Source organism: Pleurodeles waltl, chromosome 4_1, assembly GCF_031143425.1.
Source record: "Pleurodeles waltl isolate 20211129_DDA chromosome 4_1, aPleWal1.hap1.20221129, whole genome shotgun sequence".
Lineage (NCBI taxonomy): Eukaryota > Metazoa > Chordata > Amphibia > Caudata > Salamandridae > Pleurodeles > Pleurodeles waltl.
In genome coordinates this window covers 634814623-634832567 of record NC_090442.1, presented here as the reverse complement: position 1 = coordinate 634832567, position 17945 = coordinate 634814623, and the positions used below count along the sequence as shown (strand labels likewise).

Sequence of the window (17945 nt, the reverse complement as noted above, 5' to 3'; positions counted from 1 at the left end):
GGACCCGCTGTCTAAAGACCTTACAGTTTCTTCGAGGTAATGCAGGAGTTGCTGATTGCACAGTTAAGAAACAGTGAGCAGTGCTTGCCTTTTCTTTTTCCAGGATGTGCCATCTCCAGTTCATGCACAGCTAATTATACCATATATAACATCAATGATGACATCTTCTCTGGCACCATTGATATCATCACTGCAACATTTGCAATTGATGGGAAAATTGTCCATGGTGAAGTCAATGGGCATTGTGCATGGTGGCATTTTTGTTTTTTTTTGTCTCTCGTTCTTAACTCACAAAGTACAGACATGGATCCTGAGCACTTTAAGGAGAGTATGTGGGAAGCAATGGTGAGTGCCACTTGGCTTTGAAATTGTGTTGGTGTGATTAAACATATGATGATGCATTTGTGATAATATGATTATGTATGATGGGGAGAGTTTCTATGACGTGCACATGACCCTACTCTTCTTCCGCAAGAGAATGACTATGACCTCTGACAGACTTCACTTCCCCAAAAAATTAAGCATCTGAATGGACTGATCTTCACTGCCACCCACGAGGAAGTTGTTTTTCTCTGCTCCCTTATTTGACAATGGTCACTGCGCAGACCTGGTCTTCTCACTAGGCTACTGCACTACTACCCTCTCACCTGATCTGGCCTAATATCATACAGTATCAATATTCCTTTTTTCAATGTATTTTTATTGATTTTAACAACAAGAAAGGAGCAGTCAGATGCAGTGCATTAATGCAGCGATCTTGTCCTAGTGCATATTCAAGTATGAGATTGATATACATGCAAAGTGCTATACATATAAAGTCAGTTATCCCTGGGTACATTCTCACCAGGCATTCTGGGGTAGGATAGGTGTGGTGGAGATAGTTAAATTGTGTGTATTTGAGCCTGGCAATAATGGAGATCAATTATAGAACCTCTGTACCTTGTGCCCACAGTTTATCTGTGAGCAAGAGGGTAGGATGTCATCACAGTAAGCCCAAAGATGGTGTAGGGGGACCTCCCTGTCAGCAGGTATAGCACCATAAAGATGTGTTATAGCCTTACGTCTTCCATTAATAGTAGTTGGACAGGAGCTGAGCCGTCTCCAGTTTGTCATGTGTTTTATGCCAGAATGTGTGGCGGTAGTGTGGCGAGAGTGGCATACAAGAGAAAGGAGCCTTGTGGAATCCCATAGTCATCTACCAGATGTATTGAGGATCTTGCCTGTGAATAGGTCCCCCAGACGAAATTCAGGCATCAGTCCAATAGCACCCAGAGAGGGAGCTCTGGTGTTTATGGGTGTTAGAAATGGGGTCTTTGTTTGGCAGTCAGGTTACCCCCTGTCCAATCAAGGACCCTCTCTCTAGTCAGGGTAAAAAAGAATCACCTTCAGCTAACCCCTGCTTACCCCCTTGGTACCTTGGCACGAGCAGTAGGCTTATCTTCATGTTTAGAAAAATAGAAAATATTTATCTAAACAAAACAAGATCAAAACGACAAAAATCCACAATACACAAGTCAAGTTCTCACTTAAAATGCAAAAAGAGGCTTCATGTAATTTTAAACACACACTAACACGGTTAGCGTGAAAATGTACCTTGGATGTGTCAAAAATAACCCCACACAGGCGAGTGTGCATCAAAAAGGGCTTGCGATGTGTCGATTTCACTCACAAGCGAGACCTGGCGTAGTTTCTCCTTTCGTCCGGTCGGGGTGCATCATTTATTCTGTCCGAAGAAGAGTGATGCGTTGATCCGGTCAGCACTCTCGAGTCTAGGCAGGCCTTGCGTTGTTTTTACGCACCCAGCGGTACTTGCATCGGAAATCCAGCCGCACGTTGATCCGAAAATCACGCAGCGCGGGTTGCGATCTCACCAGCCTCCGTCAGCGATGCTGTGTGTCGTTTCTCCAGCCTCGGGTGTCCATCTTCTGGTCGTGTTGCAGGCGAGCATCGATTTTCAGCCGCAAAGCTGGCGGCGTGTCGATTTTTCAATTGCAGATTGGAGTTGCGTCGAACTTTTCCCTGCACAGCGTTCAGTCCGTGGATTTCTTCCTCTTAGGCTGCCAGCTTCTCCTTTCAGAGTCCCAGGAACTGGATGAACACCACTTGGCAGAGTAGGAGTCTCTCCAGAGACTCCAGATGCTGGCAGAGAGAAGTTGTTGCTGTCCCTCAGACTTCAAACAACAGGAGGAAAGCTCTAAATCAAGCCCTTGGAGATCTTCACAAGATGGAAGGAACACAAGTCGAGTCTTTGCCCTCTTACTCTGGCAGAAGCAGCAACTGCAGGATAGGTCCACAAAGCACAGTCACAGACAGGGCAGCTCTTCTTCCTCAGCTCTTCAGCTCTTCTACGGCAGAGGTTCCTCTTGGTTTCCAGAAGTGTTCTAAAGTCTGTGGTTTTGGGTGCCCTTCTTGTACCCATTTTCTCCTTTGAAGTAGGCCTACTTCAAAGCAAAGTCTATCTTGAATGTGAAATCCTGCCTTGCCCAGGCCAGGCCCCAGACACTCACCAGAGACTGCATTGTGTGAGGACAGGCACAGCCCTTTCAGGTGTGAGTGACCACTCCTCTCCTCCCTCCTAGCACAGATGGCTCATCAGGAAATGCAGACTACACCCCAGCTCCCTTTGTGTCACTGTCTAGTGTGAGGTGCAACCAGCCAAACTGTCAAACTGACCCAGGCTGGGAATCCACAAACAGACAGAGACACAGAAATGGTATAAGCAAGAATGCTCATTTTCTAAAAGTGCCATTTTCAAACACACAATCTTAAAATCAACTTCACTAAAAGATGTATTTTTAAATTGTGAGCTCAGAGACCTCAAACTCCACATATTCACCTTTTAATCAGATTTAAAGGTAGCCCCCATGTTAACATATGAGAGGGACAGGCCTTGCAACAGTGAAAAACGAATTTAGCAATCTTTCACTGTTAGGACATATAAAACACATTACTATATGTCCTACCTTAACCATACACTGCACCGTGCCCTTGGGGATACCTAGGGCCTACCAGAGGGGTGCCTTACATGTAAGAAAAGGGATGGTTTAGGCCTGGCAAGTGGGTACACTTGCCAAGTCAAATTTACAGTTAAAAACTGCACACACAGACACTGCAGTTGCAGGTCTGAGACATGATTATAGAGCTACTTATGTGGGTGGCACAACCAGTACTGCAGACCCACTAGTAGCATTCGATTTACAGGCCCTGGGCACCTCTAGTGCACTGTACTAGGGACTTACTAATAAATAAAATATGCCAACCATGGATAAACCAATTACATACACATTTTGTAAAGGAGCACTTGCACTTTAGCACTGGTTAGCAGTGGTAAAGTACCAAGAGAAACAAAAACAGCAAAATCAGAGTCCAGCACAAATCAACAACCTGGGAAACAGAGGCAAAAGGTTAAGGGAGATCACGCCAAGGATGACAAGTCTAACAATGAGGGAGATTCCTGCTATTTAGTTAAGTATTTAGACCAGCAGCATTAAGCCACTCACATAAGGGCATTCCCTCCCCTCCCACCCAGTTACATCTGTCGCAGAGCCCACCAACCATTGCAGTATTGGGAGTGGCACTGTCCCACCGTGGCAGTGTCCCAGTTCTACTGTGTTTTGACCAGCAAGCCCCCGCAATGGCCATTGTAGCTGAGCTGCCTTATAATTGTATTCGTAGTTTGGGGAGCACAGCCCACCACGTTCCAAAGTGTCATAGAGTTTGGTTAGAGCCATCCCAAGCCTGCCTTTGGCCCATTTCAGTGCAGTCAAGAGTGCATGTAATTTCTCAAAAAAACAGCAGATAATTTCACTGATAGAGCGGAGAAGAAGTACAGAATTCTGGGAAGAATTAACATCCTATAGACAGCCACTCTCCCTGCCAGTGCGAATAGTAATAATATCCAAAACGGGAGCGAGGATATCACCATCGTTAAGGATTTGCATAGGTTGCCCACTATTAGATCCTTGTCAGAGTGGTACACTTGTACTACCAAGTATTTCATAGGGTAGCAGGACCAGGGGACAGGGTGGGTGGAAGTTCCCTCTGCAGAATCTTGGACAGTGCTGTGATCAGAAACAATTGGGATTTGTCCTAATTCACTCTCAGGTCAGATGCCTTTCTGAATTTACGCAAAAGCTCCATTAACTGGGGGAGGACTGTGGCATTGTCACCTAAATAGACCAGGGCTTCATTGGCATACAGTTATATAATATGCCAGCAGCCATCGGACTGGATGCATTATAAACGGGTGCACGCTCTCAGCACACAGGCAAGAGCTGCCATTGCCAGTGTGAAGATTTATGGGAAAAGGGGCATCCCTGGTGGGAGCTGAGTGCAATCGCAAATGGGTCCAAGATGTGTCCAATCTCTACTCCGGCTTGTGGTTTGTTGTAAAGAAATGCAACACATGGTAAAAACTTAAGCCTATTCCCATTTATGTAAGGACATTTTGCAGACAGTCCCACCCAAGGGTGTCAAACTCTTTTCCTATATCCAGTGAAGCAACCCAAGGGTGCGCTCCTGAGGACCTTGCCCAGCCCATCAACATGAACAGGTGGCAGAAATTGAGAAAAGTATTCCTCCCCTGTATAAACCCATTCTGATCAAGATGTATGAGGGATTGTACTATAGGAATCAACTGGTTAGCCAGCACCTTTCCAAGGATTTGTTAGCCCGAGTTTAGAAAGGAGAGGGGTCGATATGACCCCATCAGTAGGGCATCCCTGCCTGGTTTTGGTAGGGGCGATCAAGAGCACTTTGCATAGAGAATGTGGCAGTATGCAATTTGAGAAAGCTGAGTTGAACATTTTTAATAAGTGAGGGGTGAAAGTGTGGGACAAAAAGCAGCGTAGAATTCTACTGGCCAGCCATCTGCACCAGAGGTCTTACCCTGTGCCATTTGTTTGATCAGTGACCTCTCTCGTGGACAGGGGGACCTCAAGGTCAGCCTGTTGCGATGCCTATAGTTGTGGTAGATGCAGAGTGTCGAGGAACGACCTGATGTGAGTAGTGTCCACCTGCATTGGGAACGCATAAAGACTAGCATAGTAGGAGTGAAAAGCCTCATTAATAGCCACCTGGGTGTTAAAAATATGGCCTGATGTCTCACGTATCATGGTGATAAGAACCCTTGGGGAGTCAGAGTGAAGAAGCCAGGCCAGGAGTTTACCCACTTTATTGCCCTCTGTATATTTACAGGTTAGGTATGCCTTGTAATCCATTCTGTCTAGCTGGTTTAATGTAGAAGTGTGGGCTAGGTGTGCCTGAGCCAGATCCGCAGCAGCCATGTGGTCACTCACTTACCTCTGTTCATACCTGCCAACAGCTACTTTGAGTGTGTGCAACTTTTTACGGAGAACCCGTCTTGGCACCATACTTCATTTTAACTGCATGTCCCCGTAAGACCACTGTGTAAGCATCCCATTCAGTGCCTGCATCTGATATCATGCCCTCTTTGTCTGTAAAGTAAGAGGTAATATGTTCCACCAGGGTAGTATGAAAGGCCTCATCCTATAAGACATCTGTGGGCAGGCACCAAGTAGATATACTGTAGCTTACTTGGCCCTAGGACAATTGGAGCTGTAGAGGACAATAGTTGGATATGGTGAAACCTAGGTATTCCACCGAACCACTCTTGTGAGCGCCCCTGGGCTACAGTAAATAAGGTTGATTCTTGTGTATAGATCATGTATCCCCGAGTAAAAGGAATGTTCCCTGAGTAGGGGGGTATAAACTGCACTAGGTGTCTTCTACTGGAGTGTTGGTGACCCAGTGCGTTGGATGTTGAGTGAGTGTGATCGAATGCGCCCCTGGGATTGGCAGACAAGAGCGGTCCCAAATGAGATCTGGAACACAGTTAAAGACGTCCGCCCCAGTAGCGCGGTGCCAGTGCATTCTGGAGTAGTGCTGGGGTGAGAGATTGTAAAAAGAGGGCTTGGTTGGAGTTCAGAGCATATATTGAAATTAATGACACTGGGAAGCTATCTAGAATCCCCTCCAGTATCACACATCTCTGGGTCAATCCTTGTGTTTAACACCTCCAGCCGTGTACCTGGCGCCACCCATGTAAGCACTCCCCTGGCATATCGAGAATATGTAGTTCCCACCAGAGTGCCCCGCCAGTGCTTGTGTATGCTCTCAAGGACTGGGTTCATCAGATGGGTCTCCTGTAGAAGAGCCACTTGTATTTTGTGCATACGCAGTATTGGTAGATGCAATATCTTTTAGTATAGCTAGCTAGCCCCCAAATATTCCAAGTCAACATTAGGTAGTGCATGCCTACTCCATTATCTGGAGTACTCATTCAAAACAACATTATTGATCCTCCTACCAACCTCAACCCCCATGTACCCTCCTAAACCCCGCAACCAGTGCCCTGCATACCAACTGCAGAGAGCATTAAAGCAAAGAATAAAAGCATGCAAAGGTGATAAGTTTAGAACAGGTCCCCAACTCCCAGGGAAGTACACCAACATGTGTATAGCCAGTAGCACTAAAATGCAACAATAGAGATGATTCACAAACTAGACAATTTCTGATGCACCGTTTATCATTAGGACAAAAGTCAGCAGATCAGTATCTACAACACTGAGCCTGGTGTCTGAGTCCCTCAGCAAGGGCAGCTATGGAGTGGATCTCACCTCTGTCTCTACAGCCACCTCTCGATTATGTCCCCTGGGCTGCAACCACGATCAGCATTGAGTGTCTACATTACCTTTTCTGACAACTGTGAGGTGACCCTCGGGCCTCCTCCAAGTAGTTCATCCACCAGCTCCAGAGGGGTCACTGGTGGTTGGGTTCAGCTGTTTATGTCCAAGCAGGTGATGGGGTCAATGCCCTGTGTTCTACCTCTGCCACAACCTACGCTTTCTCTTTAGCCACTTACTTACTCGAGGGGCCCATCCTGGGGTGTGGTTTGTACCTCCGTACCTTCCAGGCAGTGGAAGTGTTTGTAGTGCCCTGGGGTGGAGTGGTTATGCCTTTTCGTTCCAACCAGATCCAGTCCTCCTCTGGGATCCCACAGAATGCGGTGCTATCACCTTCCATTATCCTGAGCGTAGCCGGGAATTGTAGGGCGTGCGTGATGCTGTGGCCGTGGAGGCATCATTTCACCAGAAGAAAGGATGACAGTTAACATTGCACTTCAAAGGTATAATCAGGGAAAATGTTAATCTGAGCGTTCTCCACTGTCCATGGGCCCCATGCCTGGGTAACTTGTAGGATGTGATCTCTGTCTCTGTAGGTGAACAGACAGGTGACCACTGGGTGTGGGGGGCTCCCAGATGCGGCAGTCAATTGTGAATCCTGTGATTCTGTTCCACAGAAAAGAAAGAGGAGTGCTTGCCCTGCAAGAGCATCTTGGAAAAACACTCCTGCAGAGAAATACTCAGTAGGCACACTTTAGCTTTATAGGAGAGTCTCAGTGTCCTGGGTTCCCAAAGTAGTCGACCGACTACTCCAGGAACTACCTGAGGCAGACCCACACTCCTGTTGGCAGATGCCCCCCGAAGTGCTGTATGTCACTGCAGGAAGGCGAAAGAGACTCCAACACCTACCCCGATTGTCTGGGTGAGGTTGCCGCAGGCAATGGCCAAAGCAGGAGATCTTTCTGGTCAATACAGAATAAATACTAGGGCTGAGGGCCACAGAGATCCGTGCAGTGTGACTTACACTGTCGCCTACTTGGATACACCCCCCAATCTTCCTTTAATGCACAGCCACCCAAACTTCCTCATTTTTTCTGTCAAAAAAGGCAGTCTACTTTGAAGAATTCAAATTTGTTCTTAGGGCAAACATTTCTCTCTTACTTCACCACTTCACTTGTGATGTGACCTACTCAGAGCTTAACAACATCACCACTAACACAGCCTCCCCTCTCTCCTTTGCTTCATGGAGACTACAGACCCCCTCTTTGTTCCATTTCCCGCACACCATCTCACTTGAATACTATAACACACATCATACCAACATACAAACACACACACACAAGCTCCTTAAAACCAACAAATGCAATTTCTCTCAAACATACTCCATCACACAAAATATCTTTCTCTCACATGCACACATGCAAACATACAGATCATCACACATGCCATTCTGCCCATGCCATCATACATAGCACACTCACAGACACCATCACATGATTAATCACATCATCACAGCAACACACACATCATAATTATGTACATACAGCATGACACCAACACCCAAAGCATCACATAACCATACACATTAAAAGCACTGCAACAAACAAACATAACATCAGCATAAATCATCTCACCTACAAAAGCCATCACACGGCCAGAGCAACAAATCCCAGAAAAACATAAAAAAATGCCCCATGGACATTCCATTATTTATTGATAGGTTAGGTAATCCCACTTCTCTTACAAAAGCAAGCAATGTGAAGGGAATAAAAAAAAAAATAGCAGCAGAAAGCAATGTATATATTCCAAATACTTTATATTTTATATGATCCACAGTTAGTTAACGTTCCCAATACCACAATAATACTAGCTGTACCTTCAATAAATCATGTCAACCCTACCATCATATCTCTTCTAAAAACACAAATCTGCAACAATATATGTCACAAGTTTTACAAAAAGGCCAGGGAAAACAGAGGACAGAAAACAGGAAGAAGCAGGGGAGCTTCGAGCAAAAAACATATGCAAGAGAAGGGGGCGGAATGGTAAGAAAAAAACCTGTATTGATTTGCAAAGTCACAATTCTCCCTACTCTTAATAGTGATGGTAAATACCTCACATAGTTCCATCTGCTGAGTTTCAGTCCCACTCTTAACACTTCAAGGGACCATCTTCAGGATCTGGTGAGGGTTGTATGTCAAGGGTACTGTAAACAGAAAATACAGAATTCAATGATTATTTTATCTTGACTACAGACTCTCCTTTCTATTGATTTTACAAACACATCAATAGTTGTGTATCCTTTCACTGCAGTACATATCTAAGTAGGTTACATTATTAATCCCATATATGCATTTTGTTCAGACGTCTGGGAACCTGAGGGAAGGATATAATATAAAGGGGCAATGTTGTTGAGTCATAAATGGTAGGATGCATTGATGTTTTTTTCAAAATCAAAAGAAAGCAGTGTTGGACCTGACATCCTTGGCATGGTTCCCCCAACTGTTTGCCTTCCAGCCTCCTATTTTTGCAGAGTTCGCTGGCCTCAGGACTCTGCGTAATTTACCACTGCTAACCAGTGTTAAAGTGCTTGTGCTCTCTCCTTTAAACATGGTAAAATTGGCTTATACCAATTACTCATATTTAATTTACTAATAAGCCCTTAGTAAAGTGGTACACTGTGTACCTAGGGCCTGTAAATTAAATGTTGCTAGTGGGCCTGCAGCATTTATGGTGCCACCCACTTAAGTAGCCCTGTAAACATGTCTCAGGACTGCCATAGCAGCCTGTGTGCAGTTTTAAACTTCCATTTCGACCTGGCAAGATAAACCTCTTGCCAGGCCCAAACATTCCTTTTTAATAGATATGTCAGCCCTAGGTTAGGCTCTAGGGCAGGGTGCAGTGTATTTAAAGTTGTACATGTACTGTTGTGAAATGTACTGTTGTGAAAAACTCCTAAGTTTGAGTTTGCAAGGCCAACCACTCGAAGAGGATAATATTTTGTTTCCTTGTCACATTTAATAAGTGATAACTTTCCATTGGGAGCAAATAGGAATGCCATGTTTGGACACTTAGAAAGTGTAATTAAAAACTCCCTTTAATGGTAAAGATTTTTTTTTTATAAACAAATTTTTATTGTTTTCAAAATGAAAATCATCAAACATTTGGTACAGACAGCACGGCAGGTTTCAACTCCAAGTATCATTGACCTTTGACCAGATGGCATTTCAGGAGGAATGCGTATTTTCTTAGCTAAGTTCAACAATGAGGGAATTGTCACCCACTTTGACCTATGACAACAACCCCAACCATCCACCCCATATTTTCTCGTGTTTCCATGGACATTCCCTCGACTCATACACCCACTTCTCCTGGTTTGCGCACTAGTCCACTCCTCTTCTCCGTTTTTGTAAGGATGGACCGGAGGGAAAGCTCCATGTGGCGGCGATGTCTCTCTTGGCGATCAGCAAGGACGTGCCAACAAGAGTGCGGCTCATTGGGATCTTATCACATCCTCCATCACCCCTACTAAAACTAATCTAGCAGAGAGCTGTAGCTCCATCTCCAGTATCATATTTAAGTCGTTTCATACCTTACCCAAGTATATCTGCAGTATTGGACAGGACCATACCATATGGAAAAAATCTGCAGAATCCCCTGCACATCTTGGACATTGGCCATTGGGCCGCAACCCGGTCCGGCAGAGCCTGACAGGTGTTAAATACGCTCTATGTAGATAATAGAATTGCACTGTGAGAAGTCTCACCGGCACAGCCAGGGTCCTGGGAGCCCTTAGTGCCTCCGACCATTGCAAGTCGTCAAGGGTCCCCACCCACGCCTCCCATTTTGCTCTAGTCGAGGCCAGGCCATCCGGTGTATTATTGATTAACATTTTATAGACCTGTGAAATCCCTTTCCTGCCTATATTCCCCATGAGTAATTTGGCTTTGAGTGGGCTGAATTCCGGTAGAGGGCGTGCTCTCGGGAGGTGCATTCCCAGGGCATGTCTAAGCTGGAGGTATCTAAAGAATTGTGTTCGGAATAACTGAAAGTCTGTCTGCAGTTCCTGAAATGTCTTTAATGTCCCACCTCTCCATACATCTCCTACCAATGAGATGCCCAGCAGGTCCCATTCCGCAAACCCCTCTAGTGCTGCAGTTGCTCTCATCCATTTTCCCCCTCCATAGCGGCTTCTGAAGAGTAACAACAGCATTCCAATGGGTGTGCTCTCATCCATTTTCCCCTCCATAGCGGCTTCTGAAGAGTAACAACAGCATTCCAATGGGTGTGTCGCAGCACAGCCCGCCATGCCAAGAAAACTGCCCTGGTAATCGCTTCCATGCTTTGGGGGAGGGGTGTGCCATACAACATATCAAGGATACGTGGGAAGCACAGGATTTCCAATTCTAACTGATATGCCAGATCTGACCATTCTCCAGTGAACCAATCATGAATCACCAGCAACTGGGTCGCCAGGTAGTATAGATATGGGTCAGAGGCACCTAGGCCCCCTTCATATATTCCTCTTCGGCAGCACTGCATCGCCACTCGATGTCTGGCCCCCTTTCAGAGGAACTGCACCGTGGCTACCTCCAAAGCTCGGAACCAGGAACGTGGGATTGGGAGGGGAAAATTCTGGAAAACATACAGAAGCCTAGGCAAGACCATCATCTTGTATAGGGCAACACAGCCCATTACATTCAACGGCAGTGCCTGCCATCTCTGCAAGTCGGTCCTGACATGCGCCAGGAGCGGATCTAGATTTTTCGCCCAAGTTAGCTCCAGTAGGAGAGTCTCCCAAATACCGAGATATTTAAAGCTAAGTCTACGGAGGGGTATCGTATCTTGCCAGTCGAAACAATCATGGGTGTTCACCAAGGGGACCAGCACTGACTTTGAAGGGTTCATTTTTAAGCCTGACGCCAGTTCATAGCATCTTAAAAGATGAAGGATGCGCGGACCTGACTCACTGGGAGTGCCCATGTACAGCAGGACATCGTCAGCGTATAGGGCTATTCTGTCCTCCCGGGTGCACCCCCACCTCCAGCCACAGTATATTAGATCCATCCTGAACATCTGAGCCAGTGGTTCAACAACTAGGGTAAAGAGAAGGGGGGACAGTGGGCAACCCTGCCTCGTACCCCGTCGGACTTTAAAGATCGACGACAGGGTCCCGTTGACCTGCACACGGGCAGAGGGATCAGCGTATAGTGCCCGGACCAGGTGACAAAACCTCGGTCCGATACCTGCCCGCTGGAGCACCAAAAAGAGAAATCCCCAGTCCACTGAATCAAAAGCCTTCTCAAAGTCGATGAATAAAAGAGCTAGGTCTCGGCGCAGTCGGTGACGCTCAGCAAGGGCCACTTGTAGCCGGCGGATACAATGGCGAGTACTCCGAGTTGCCATAAACCTGCATTGATCAGGGTGAATTAATTGCGGCAAGACTCTTTTGAGGCACGTTGCAAGGATAGTAGCGTAGATTTTAACCTCACAGTTAATCAGGGATATCGGCCTATAGTCTGCACAGTGTAGCGATGGGGGTTAGGTTTTGGGGAGCACTAAAATAGTGGTGGCGTCCAGTCCCTCCGGAAAGGACCCCCGCCGCTCTGCCTCCACGAAGAGAGCCACCAAACGGGGTCCCAAATCATCCTTATACATCTTGTAGTATTCTGATGGGAAACCATTAGGACCAGGAGTTTTCCCTGTCCTCAACTCAGAGATGGCTTCTCTGACCTCTTCTACACCAAGAGGTTCATCTAGGATTTGCACTTCATTCGGGGGCAACCGCGGCAAAGAAACGTCGTCTAGTAGCCGGCGGGCCTGGGTCAAGTCTACTGAGGCCAAAGCCCGATATAGCACCCTATAGTAGTGGGTGAAGGCCTCAGCTATTTCTTGGTTCCCCCGCAACTCGACCTGCCACCCCGTCCCAAATTTTGTGAATAATACTAGAAGACCGATGGTGGGAAACCAACCAGTATAGCAACTTTCCAGTCTTATCCCCCCAACTATAGATTCTTGCGGTGCTCGCTCGCCATAAAGCCTTCGCTGCCTCTAGAGATAAATCTCTAATTTCCTCATGTATTAATGAAAGGTGTCGCGACGCCACTTCGTTGGGCTCTACTCCTTGTGAACTTTCGAGACGTGATGCCCGCAATTCCAATAGCTCAATACGTTGGGTTCTTGAGCGTTCTAGCTCTCGTATCAAGCCTCTGGCCGAACCCCGCAGCACAGCCTTACCATCAGCCCACCGGGTACCAGGAGAGGACACAGAACCATAGTTAAGAGCAAAGTATTCACTCTTTGCCTGTCGCAGCTGCCCCACAAACGATTCGTCCTGCAGATAGCAAGCATTCTGGCTCCACATAGGCTATTCATCGATCAGGAGTGGCCCATCAGAAAGCGAAGGGGTGTATGGTCGGAGATACCCCGTGCTAAAATCTCGATATGGGAGAGGACACCACAGTCAGTGCTGGGCAGCAATAGCAGGTCAATTCAGGACTGTGAGCCGCGGGCCGCTGAGGTATGAGTGAATTGCCTCTGTCTCGGATGCCACATTCGCCACGTGTCACAGAGCCCCGCAGCCAAGAGCCAATCCATGAGACTCGCCGCCATAGCGCGCGCCTGTGGGCCGATAATGGACCGACCACATCCAAGGTGGGATCTGGAGCCGCATTGAAATCTCCCCCCAGCATAGTGGGCCCCGGGGGCAGGTCTATGAGAAACTGGGTTAGATCTTTGAGAGTCCCGCGCACCAACGCTGGAGGGACGTACACACTGACTAGATTAACCGTTACCCCCTCTACCCTCCCAGTAATGGGCACAAAACGGCCATGACTGTCGCTCCAAACTTGGACCACCGTCAGAGGAAAGGAGCGGTGTAATAGAATTGCAACTCCCCGGGATCCCCGCGTGAACCCTGCGTGGTACACCCTATCAAAGCCCCTTCATGCCAGGAAGGGGCAACGCTCCCCAGAGAGGTGCGTTTCCTGCAGCAGAAGCACATCGGAACGATATCTATGTATGAAGGTAAATACTGCAGTTCATTTGATTTTATCTAAAAGACCATTAACATTCCACGAGATAGCCTGTATCGGACTCATCAAAATAGTTTTTGGAAGATGTCACAGCACTATCCCTGGTTGTAGCCATTTTTGGGTCTGAGGTTCCCCCTGTTCTGCACCTTATGCGTCTGAGTAAAAACTTTGCTCTGTCAATTAGTTCTCTGTACCCTCTGTCACATACACCGACTAACACAAACAAACATGTCAACTTGACATTGAACAATAATGAATACCTTAATAAAGGACTTGAACTCCCATCCCCCAACTCCCGCCCCTCCCCATACTTCCCCCCAGAAGCATCGGTCGCTCCTATACATTAGCATCTTACCCCCTAACTTAGTGAGGTAAACAATAACTGAGTGAGCAGTGGTGGACCCCTCCATCTCGTCGGATCACTTAAAGAAATGCAATTTGTACTAGTTAGTTATTTATAATACTAGTTCTTCATCATGGTAAGTAGCACCCTCTCTAGAGTTGTTTCTTTGTTCAGAAGATTACAATGCCGAGCTGCAGGATAGGTCACAGCTCTCTGGTGAGTCAGATCTGGCCCGCAGTGCACTTTGCGGCTTCAGGTCTCTCTCAGTCTCCCCCTGCCCCTTCACCAGCTGCTGACCTTTCGGATTGTCAGATGGGGACTCCAGGGGGGGAGTTCGAGCGAGAACTGCGGTGTTCCCTGCGTTTTGTCGAGCGTGTGTGATGCCGCTTGGCAGCCAGTCGTTTCTGTTGGATGCTAGGCTGTTCTTTTGCCTGTGTCTGTCTGAGGCGCTTGCCCAGGGATCCAAGCGGCATCTCTTCCATCAGCCACATCTACGGCGCAGTCGGTTGCTCAAAAACATTTATTTTATTTCCGTGAACCACACGTAGCTTCGCAGGGAATAAAAGACGATACTGTATGTCCATTGCCCTCAGTTTTTGTTTGACTTCAAGAAATGAGAGCAGTTGTTGTTGCACGTCACCACGCCTTTCTGTAGTCAGGAAAGAGGAGGACCTTAACCCCGTTGCAAAAGAGTTCTCCTTTGGAGCGTGCCTCCTGCAGCATCACATCTCTGTCCTTAAAATTAAAGAGACGGAGTATCACTGGTCTGGGAGGGGACCCCGGTGGGGATTTTAACTGTAGAGCCCTATAAGCTTGTTCGATGGTAAACCATGGGGTAAGACGGTCCGATGGCATCCAGGAGCTAATCCATTCTTCTAGGAACGCGATGAGGGATGTCGCTGCTGTGGTCTCTGGAAGACCCACTACCCTAAGATTGTTCCGACTAGACCTGTTCTCAGCATCATCGTCCCTCCGGTATAGCTCTGACGTGCGGGACATGAGTGCAGAGGCCTGTGCCTTGACAAGGTTCATGTTGTCTTCCACTACAGAGATCCTTGTTTCCGCCTCTGTGATTCGGGCTGTGGCGTTACGGAGGTCTTGTCTGGCCAGGGCCACATCTACTCTGACTTCTCCTATCTTGGACTCCACTGCTGCCTGGGATGCGTGAATGGCCTGAAGGATTGTTGCTAAATCTCCGGACGCTGCCGGTTGGTCCCCCTTGTCCCACGGGGTGCGATCCTCCATTCGGGGTCCGCTTGTACCCGGGGTGAATTGATCTATGCACGTTTGCGCTGTCGATTGCCGCGCTGATTTGTCTTTGCCCATAGTTCATTCACCGGTTCCTCTCCGGTCAGTGTATCACGATATCTAGGTAGAGATCTATTGGGAAGGGCCACTCCGGGTACTGTGTGTGGCTCTGGGGCCACCAATGCCACTGGCGATGTCACGGGCCAAGTGCACACTCCTTCCTTCGGTGAGCTGCTGCCGGAGCCTCAGGGAACGGGGCCCGCCACTGCCCAGTTATGACCCAACATGGTTTCAGTTGCCAGTCTTTCACAGCTGTCAGTGGACCCCAGGGGGGTGACGAAGCCAAGTCCCCCTCCGGCGCGATGCAGCCCCCTCCACCCTCCCACTCCCCCAGCCGCAGCCCCGCATGGGAACGGGGAGAAAAGGAAACGGCAGGGGAGGTCCCGCGATGCGCCGTACTCTCAGTCTCTGCCGGCCTCAACGCGTCTCCTCTGTTGTTTCCTAGATGGGGGGACGGGGGAGAGACGAGAGGAGGGGGCTTCTCCTCCAGATACCAGCACAGCAACCCTCCTCGATGTCCCGGGCCCCTCCCCGCGCCCCCACCCCAAGTACCTTAAGTCTGTTTCTGCCTTCAGCGTCGGGCCGATGCAATCTGGTCCCATGACGGTCTCTACTGCCAGCAGGCACGCCAGACACCCAGGCACAGTCTTTTGCCCCCTCGTCTCAGCCGCCCAGCAGCCACAGCATGGAAACCTTGGCTGCTCACCCGGACTCTCGGCACGGCTCGCGCCGACGGTCACCCGCACTGGACACCATCTTGGGCGCAAGCCGCCCCGGCTCTCCTCCACCTCACAGCCGGCCGAGGAGCCGGTTGATGTCTTCAGTGCATCAGGAGGGGCACGACAAAGCACCGTCCCTGTTCCCGAGCAGCCGCAACCGGGGAACCAAAACCCTGTTTATCCGAAACTTCGGCACGGCCCGTGCCGCCGCCCACTCACGCCCGCCGCCATCTTGGGCATGAGCCGCCTCGGCTCTTTGTCAGCTCACAGACGGGCGAGAAGCTGGTCGATGTCTTCAGTGCACCAAGGGGGGAATAACAAAGCGCCCCAGGCGTGAGGGTGCCGCTGATGAAGGTGGATTATGGGCGTATTTGAAGGCGGATGACGGAGGGGTCCAGAGCACTACAAAAGTGCGTCCGCCATTTTGATGCCTTGTCCACGCCCCCTCAAATGGTAAAGATTTAAAGTTACAATTATGAAAATACCACTTCTGGAAAGCTGGCATCTCCCTTCCCTATTTGGTTCCTGCAGACTGTTCTTGAGTCACATGACTAGGTGTAGTTGGCAGTTGGACTTTTTTATTCCTCTCCGCCAAATACACAACCAGACAATAGAAGAATTAGGTGTGCCTGGAATGGGCCATCATCTGGCAGGATAAGGGTGTGGTGCTGAGCATCAAATATAAATATTGGACCCTGACACCCAGCTCTTCAGTGCACCTGCTATGCATGAAGGACTGCTACTTTGTTGCACTGATGCCTGAATGAAGGAGTGGACTTGCATCTTGAACCCAGTACCACTAGAGTGACTCAAGGAGCTAGTTGGCTGGCCTTCTGATTAGAGCCTCACGGACAGAAAAGGCTTCAACCACCATGAACCCAGCACCTGGACTCTGTAGTCTTCCAGGAACCACTGCTGTGCAACGTATCCTCCGAGCAGGTCTTTGCAACTCAAGGTCTTCATCAACAGCCTCCTCGAGGACAACGCATACGAGGAATTAAGGTACTATGTTCAGCTGGGCTAACTGTGTCCCTTTATCCATCCCATGCTCCATCTCGGATGACCTAAACTTGTGACTTTGTCCCTGTCCAAAGTGACTAGATAACCACAGTTGACGCTTTCTGCTTTTTTGCACTATTTTTGTCTAAATATTTAAAACTGCATATCTCCAGTTCTACTAATTGGATTCTTGTTGTTTTATGTCAAATATTTTATTATATTTAACTCTATTTTTATAAATTGGTGTGGGATTTTTCTTGTCTTGTGTTTTCACTTTATTGTTTGTGTGCTGCATAGATATTCCCTAACTGCCACTACTATAAACGTTATACATGATGGAAGTGTGAACTACTAGGCTGTACATGTGTGTTTTGTGTGAGGGAATATTCAGTGCCTGATTACGACCTTGGTAGATGGAATACTCCTTTACAAACGTGACACCCCACCATTTTACAAGTTCCATAGGCTATAATGGAACTTGTAATACAACAAACCGGACATCCGACACGTTTGTGATGGAGAATCCAATCCACCATAGTCGTAATCAGGCCCTTAGTGTTGCTAACTGTGCTCTTACGTGAGGAAAGTGTGCGTTTGGAAAGCAAGCATCCTGCAACATAGGGACAGATATGCCCATCACCAGATGGTCCAAATGACACCACTGCCCAGAAATATTAAAGACATGGAATACTTTAGGCACACAAATCACTCTCAAAGTCATTTTAAAATAAATAAATACATAACCCAGGCCTCCTTGTCAGACAGGGACGGGCATACTGCCCTATACCCTCTCTCCTTCACTCAAGAATAATCTCTATATGCAGCACATCCCAGAAAACGAATTATGAGTCATGTTTAACTGTTTGTGTTCTTTGCTCTTTGCCTGGTTGTCGCGATC

The 17945-nt window shown here is 47.9% G+C and overlaps 1 protein-coding gene across 1 annotated transcript in view; it reads left to right on the top strand.

The window, feature by feature from the left end:
* TAFA2 (TAFA chemokine like family member 2) overlaps positions 1-17945 on the top strand; it is a 1054087-nt gene that overhangs the window by 343393 nt on the left and 692749 nt on the right. The gene's annotated exons all lie outside the window — the stretch shown is intronic.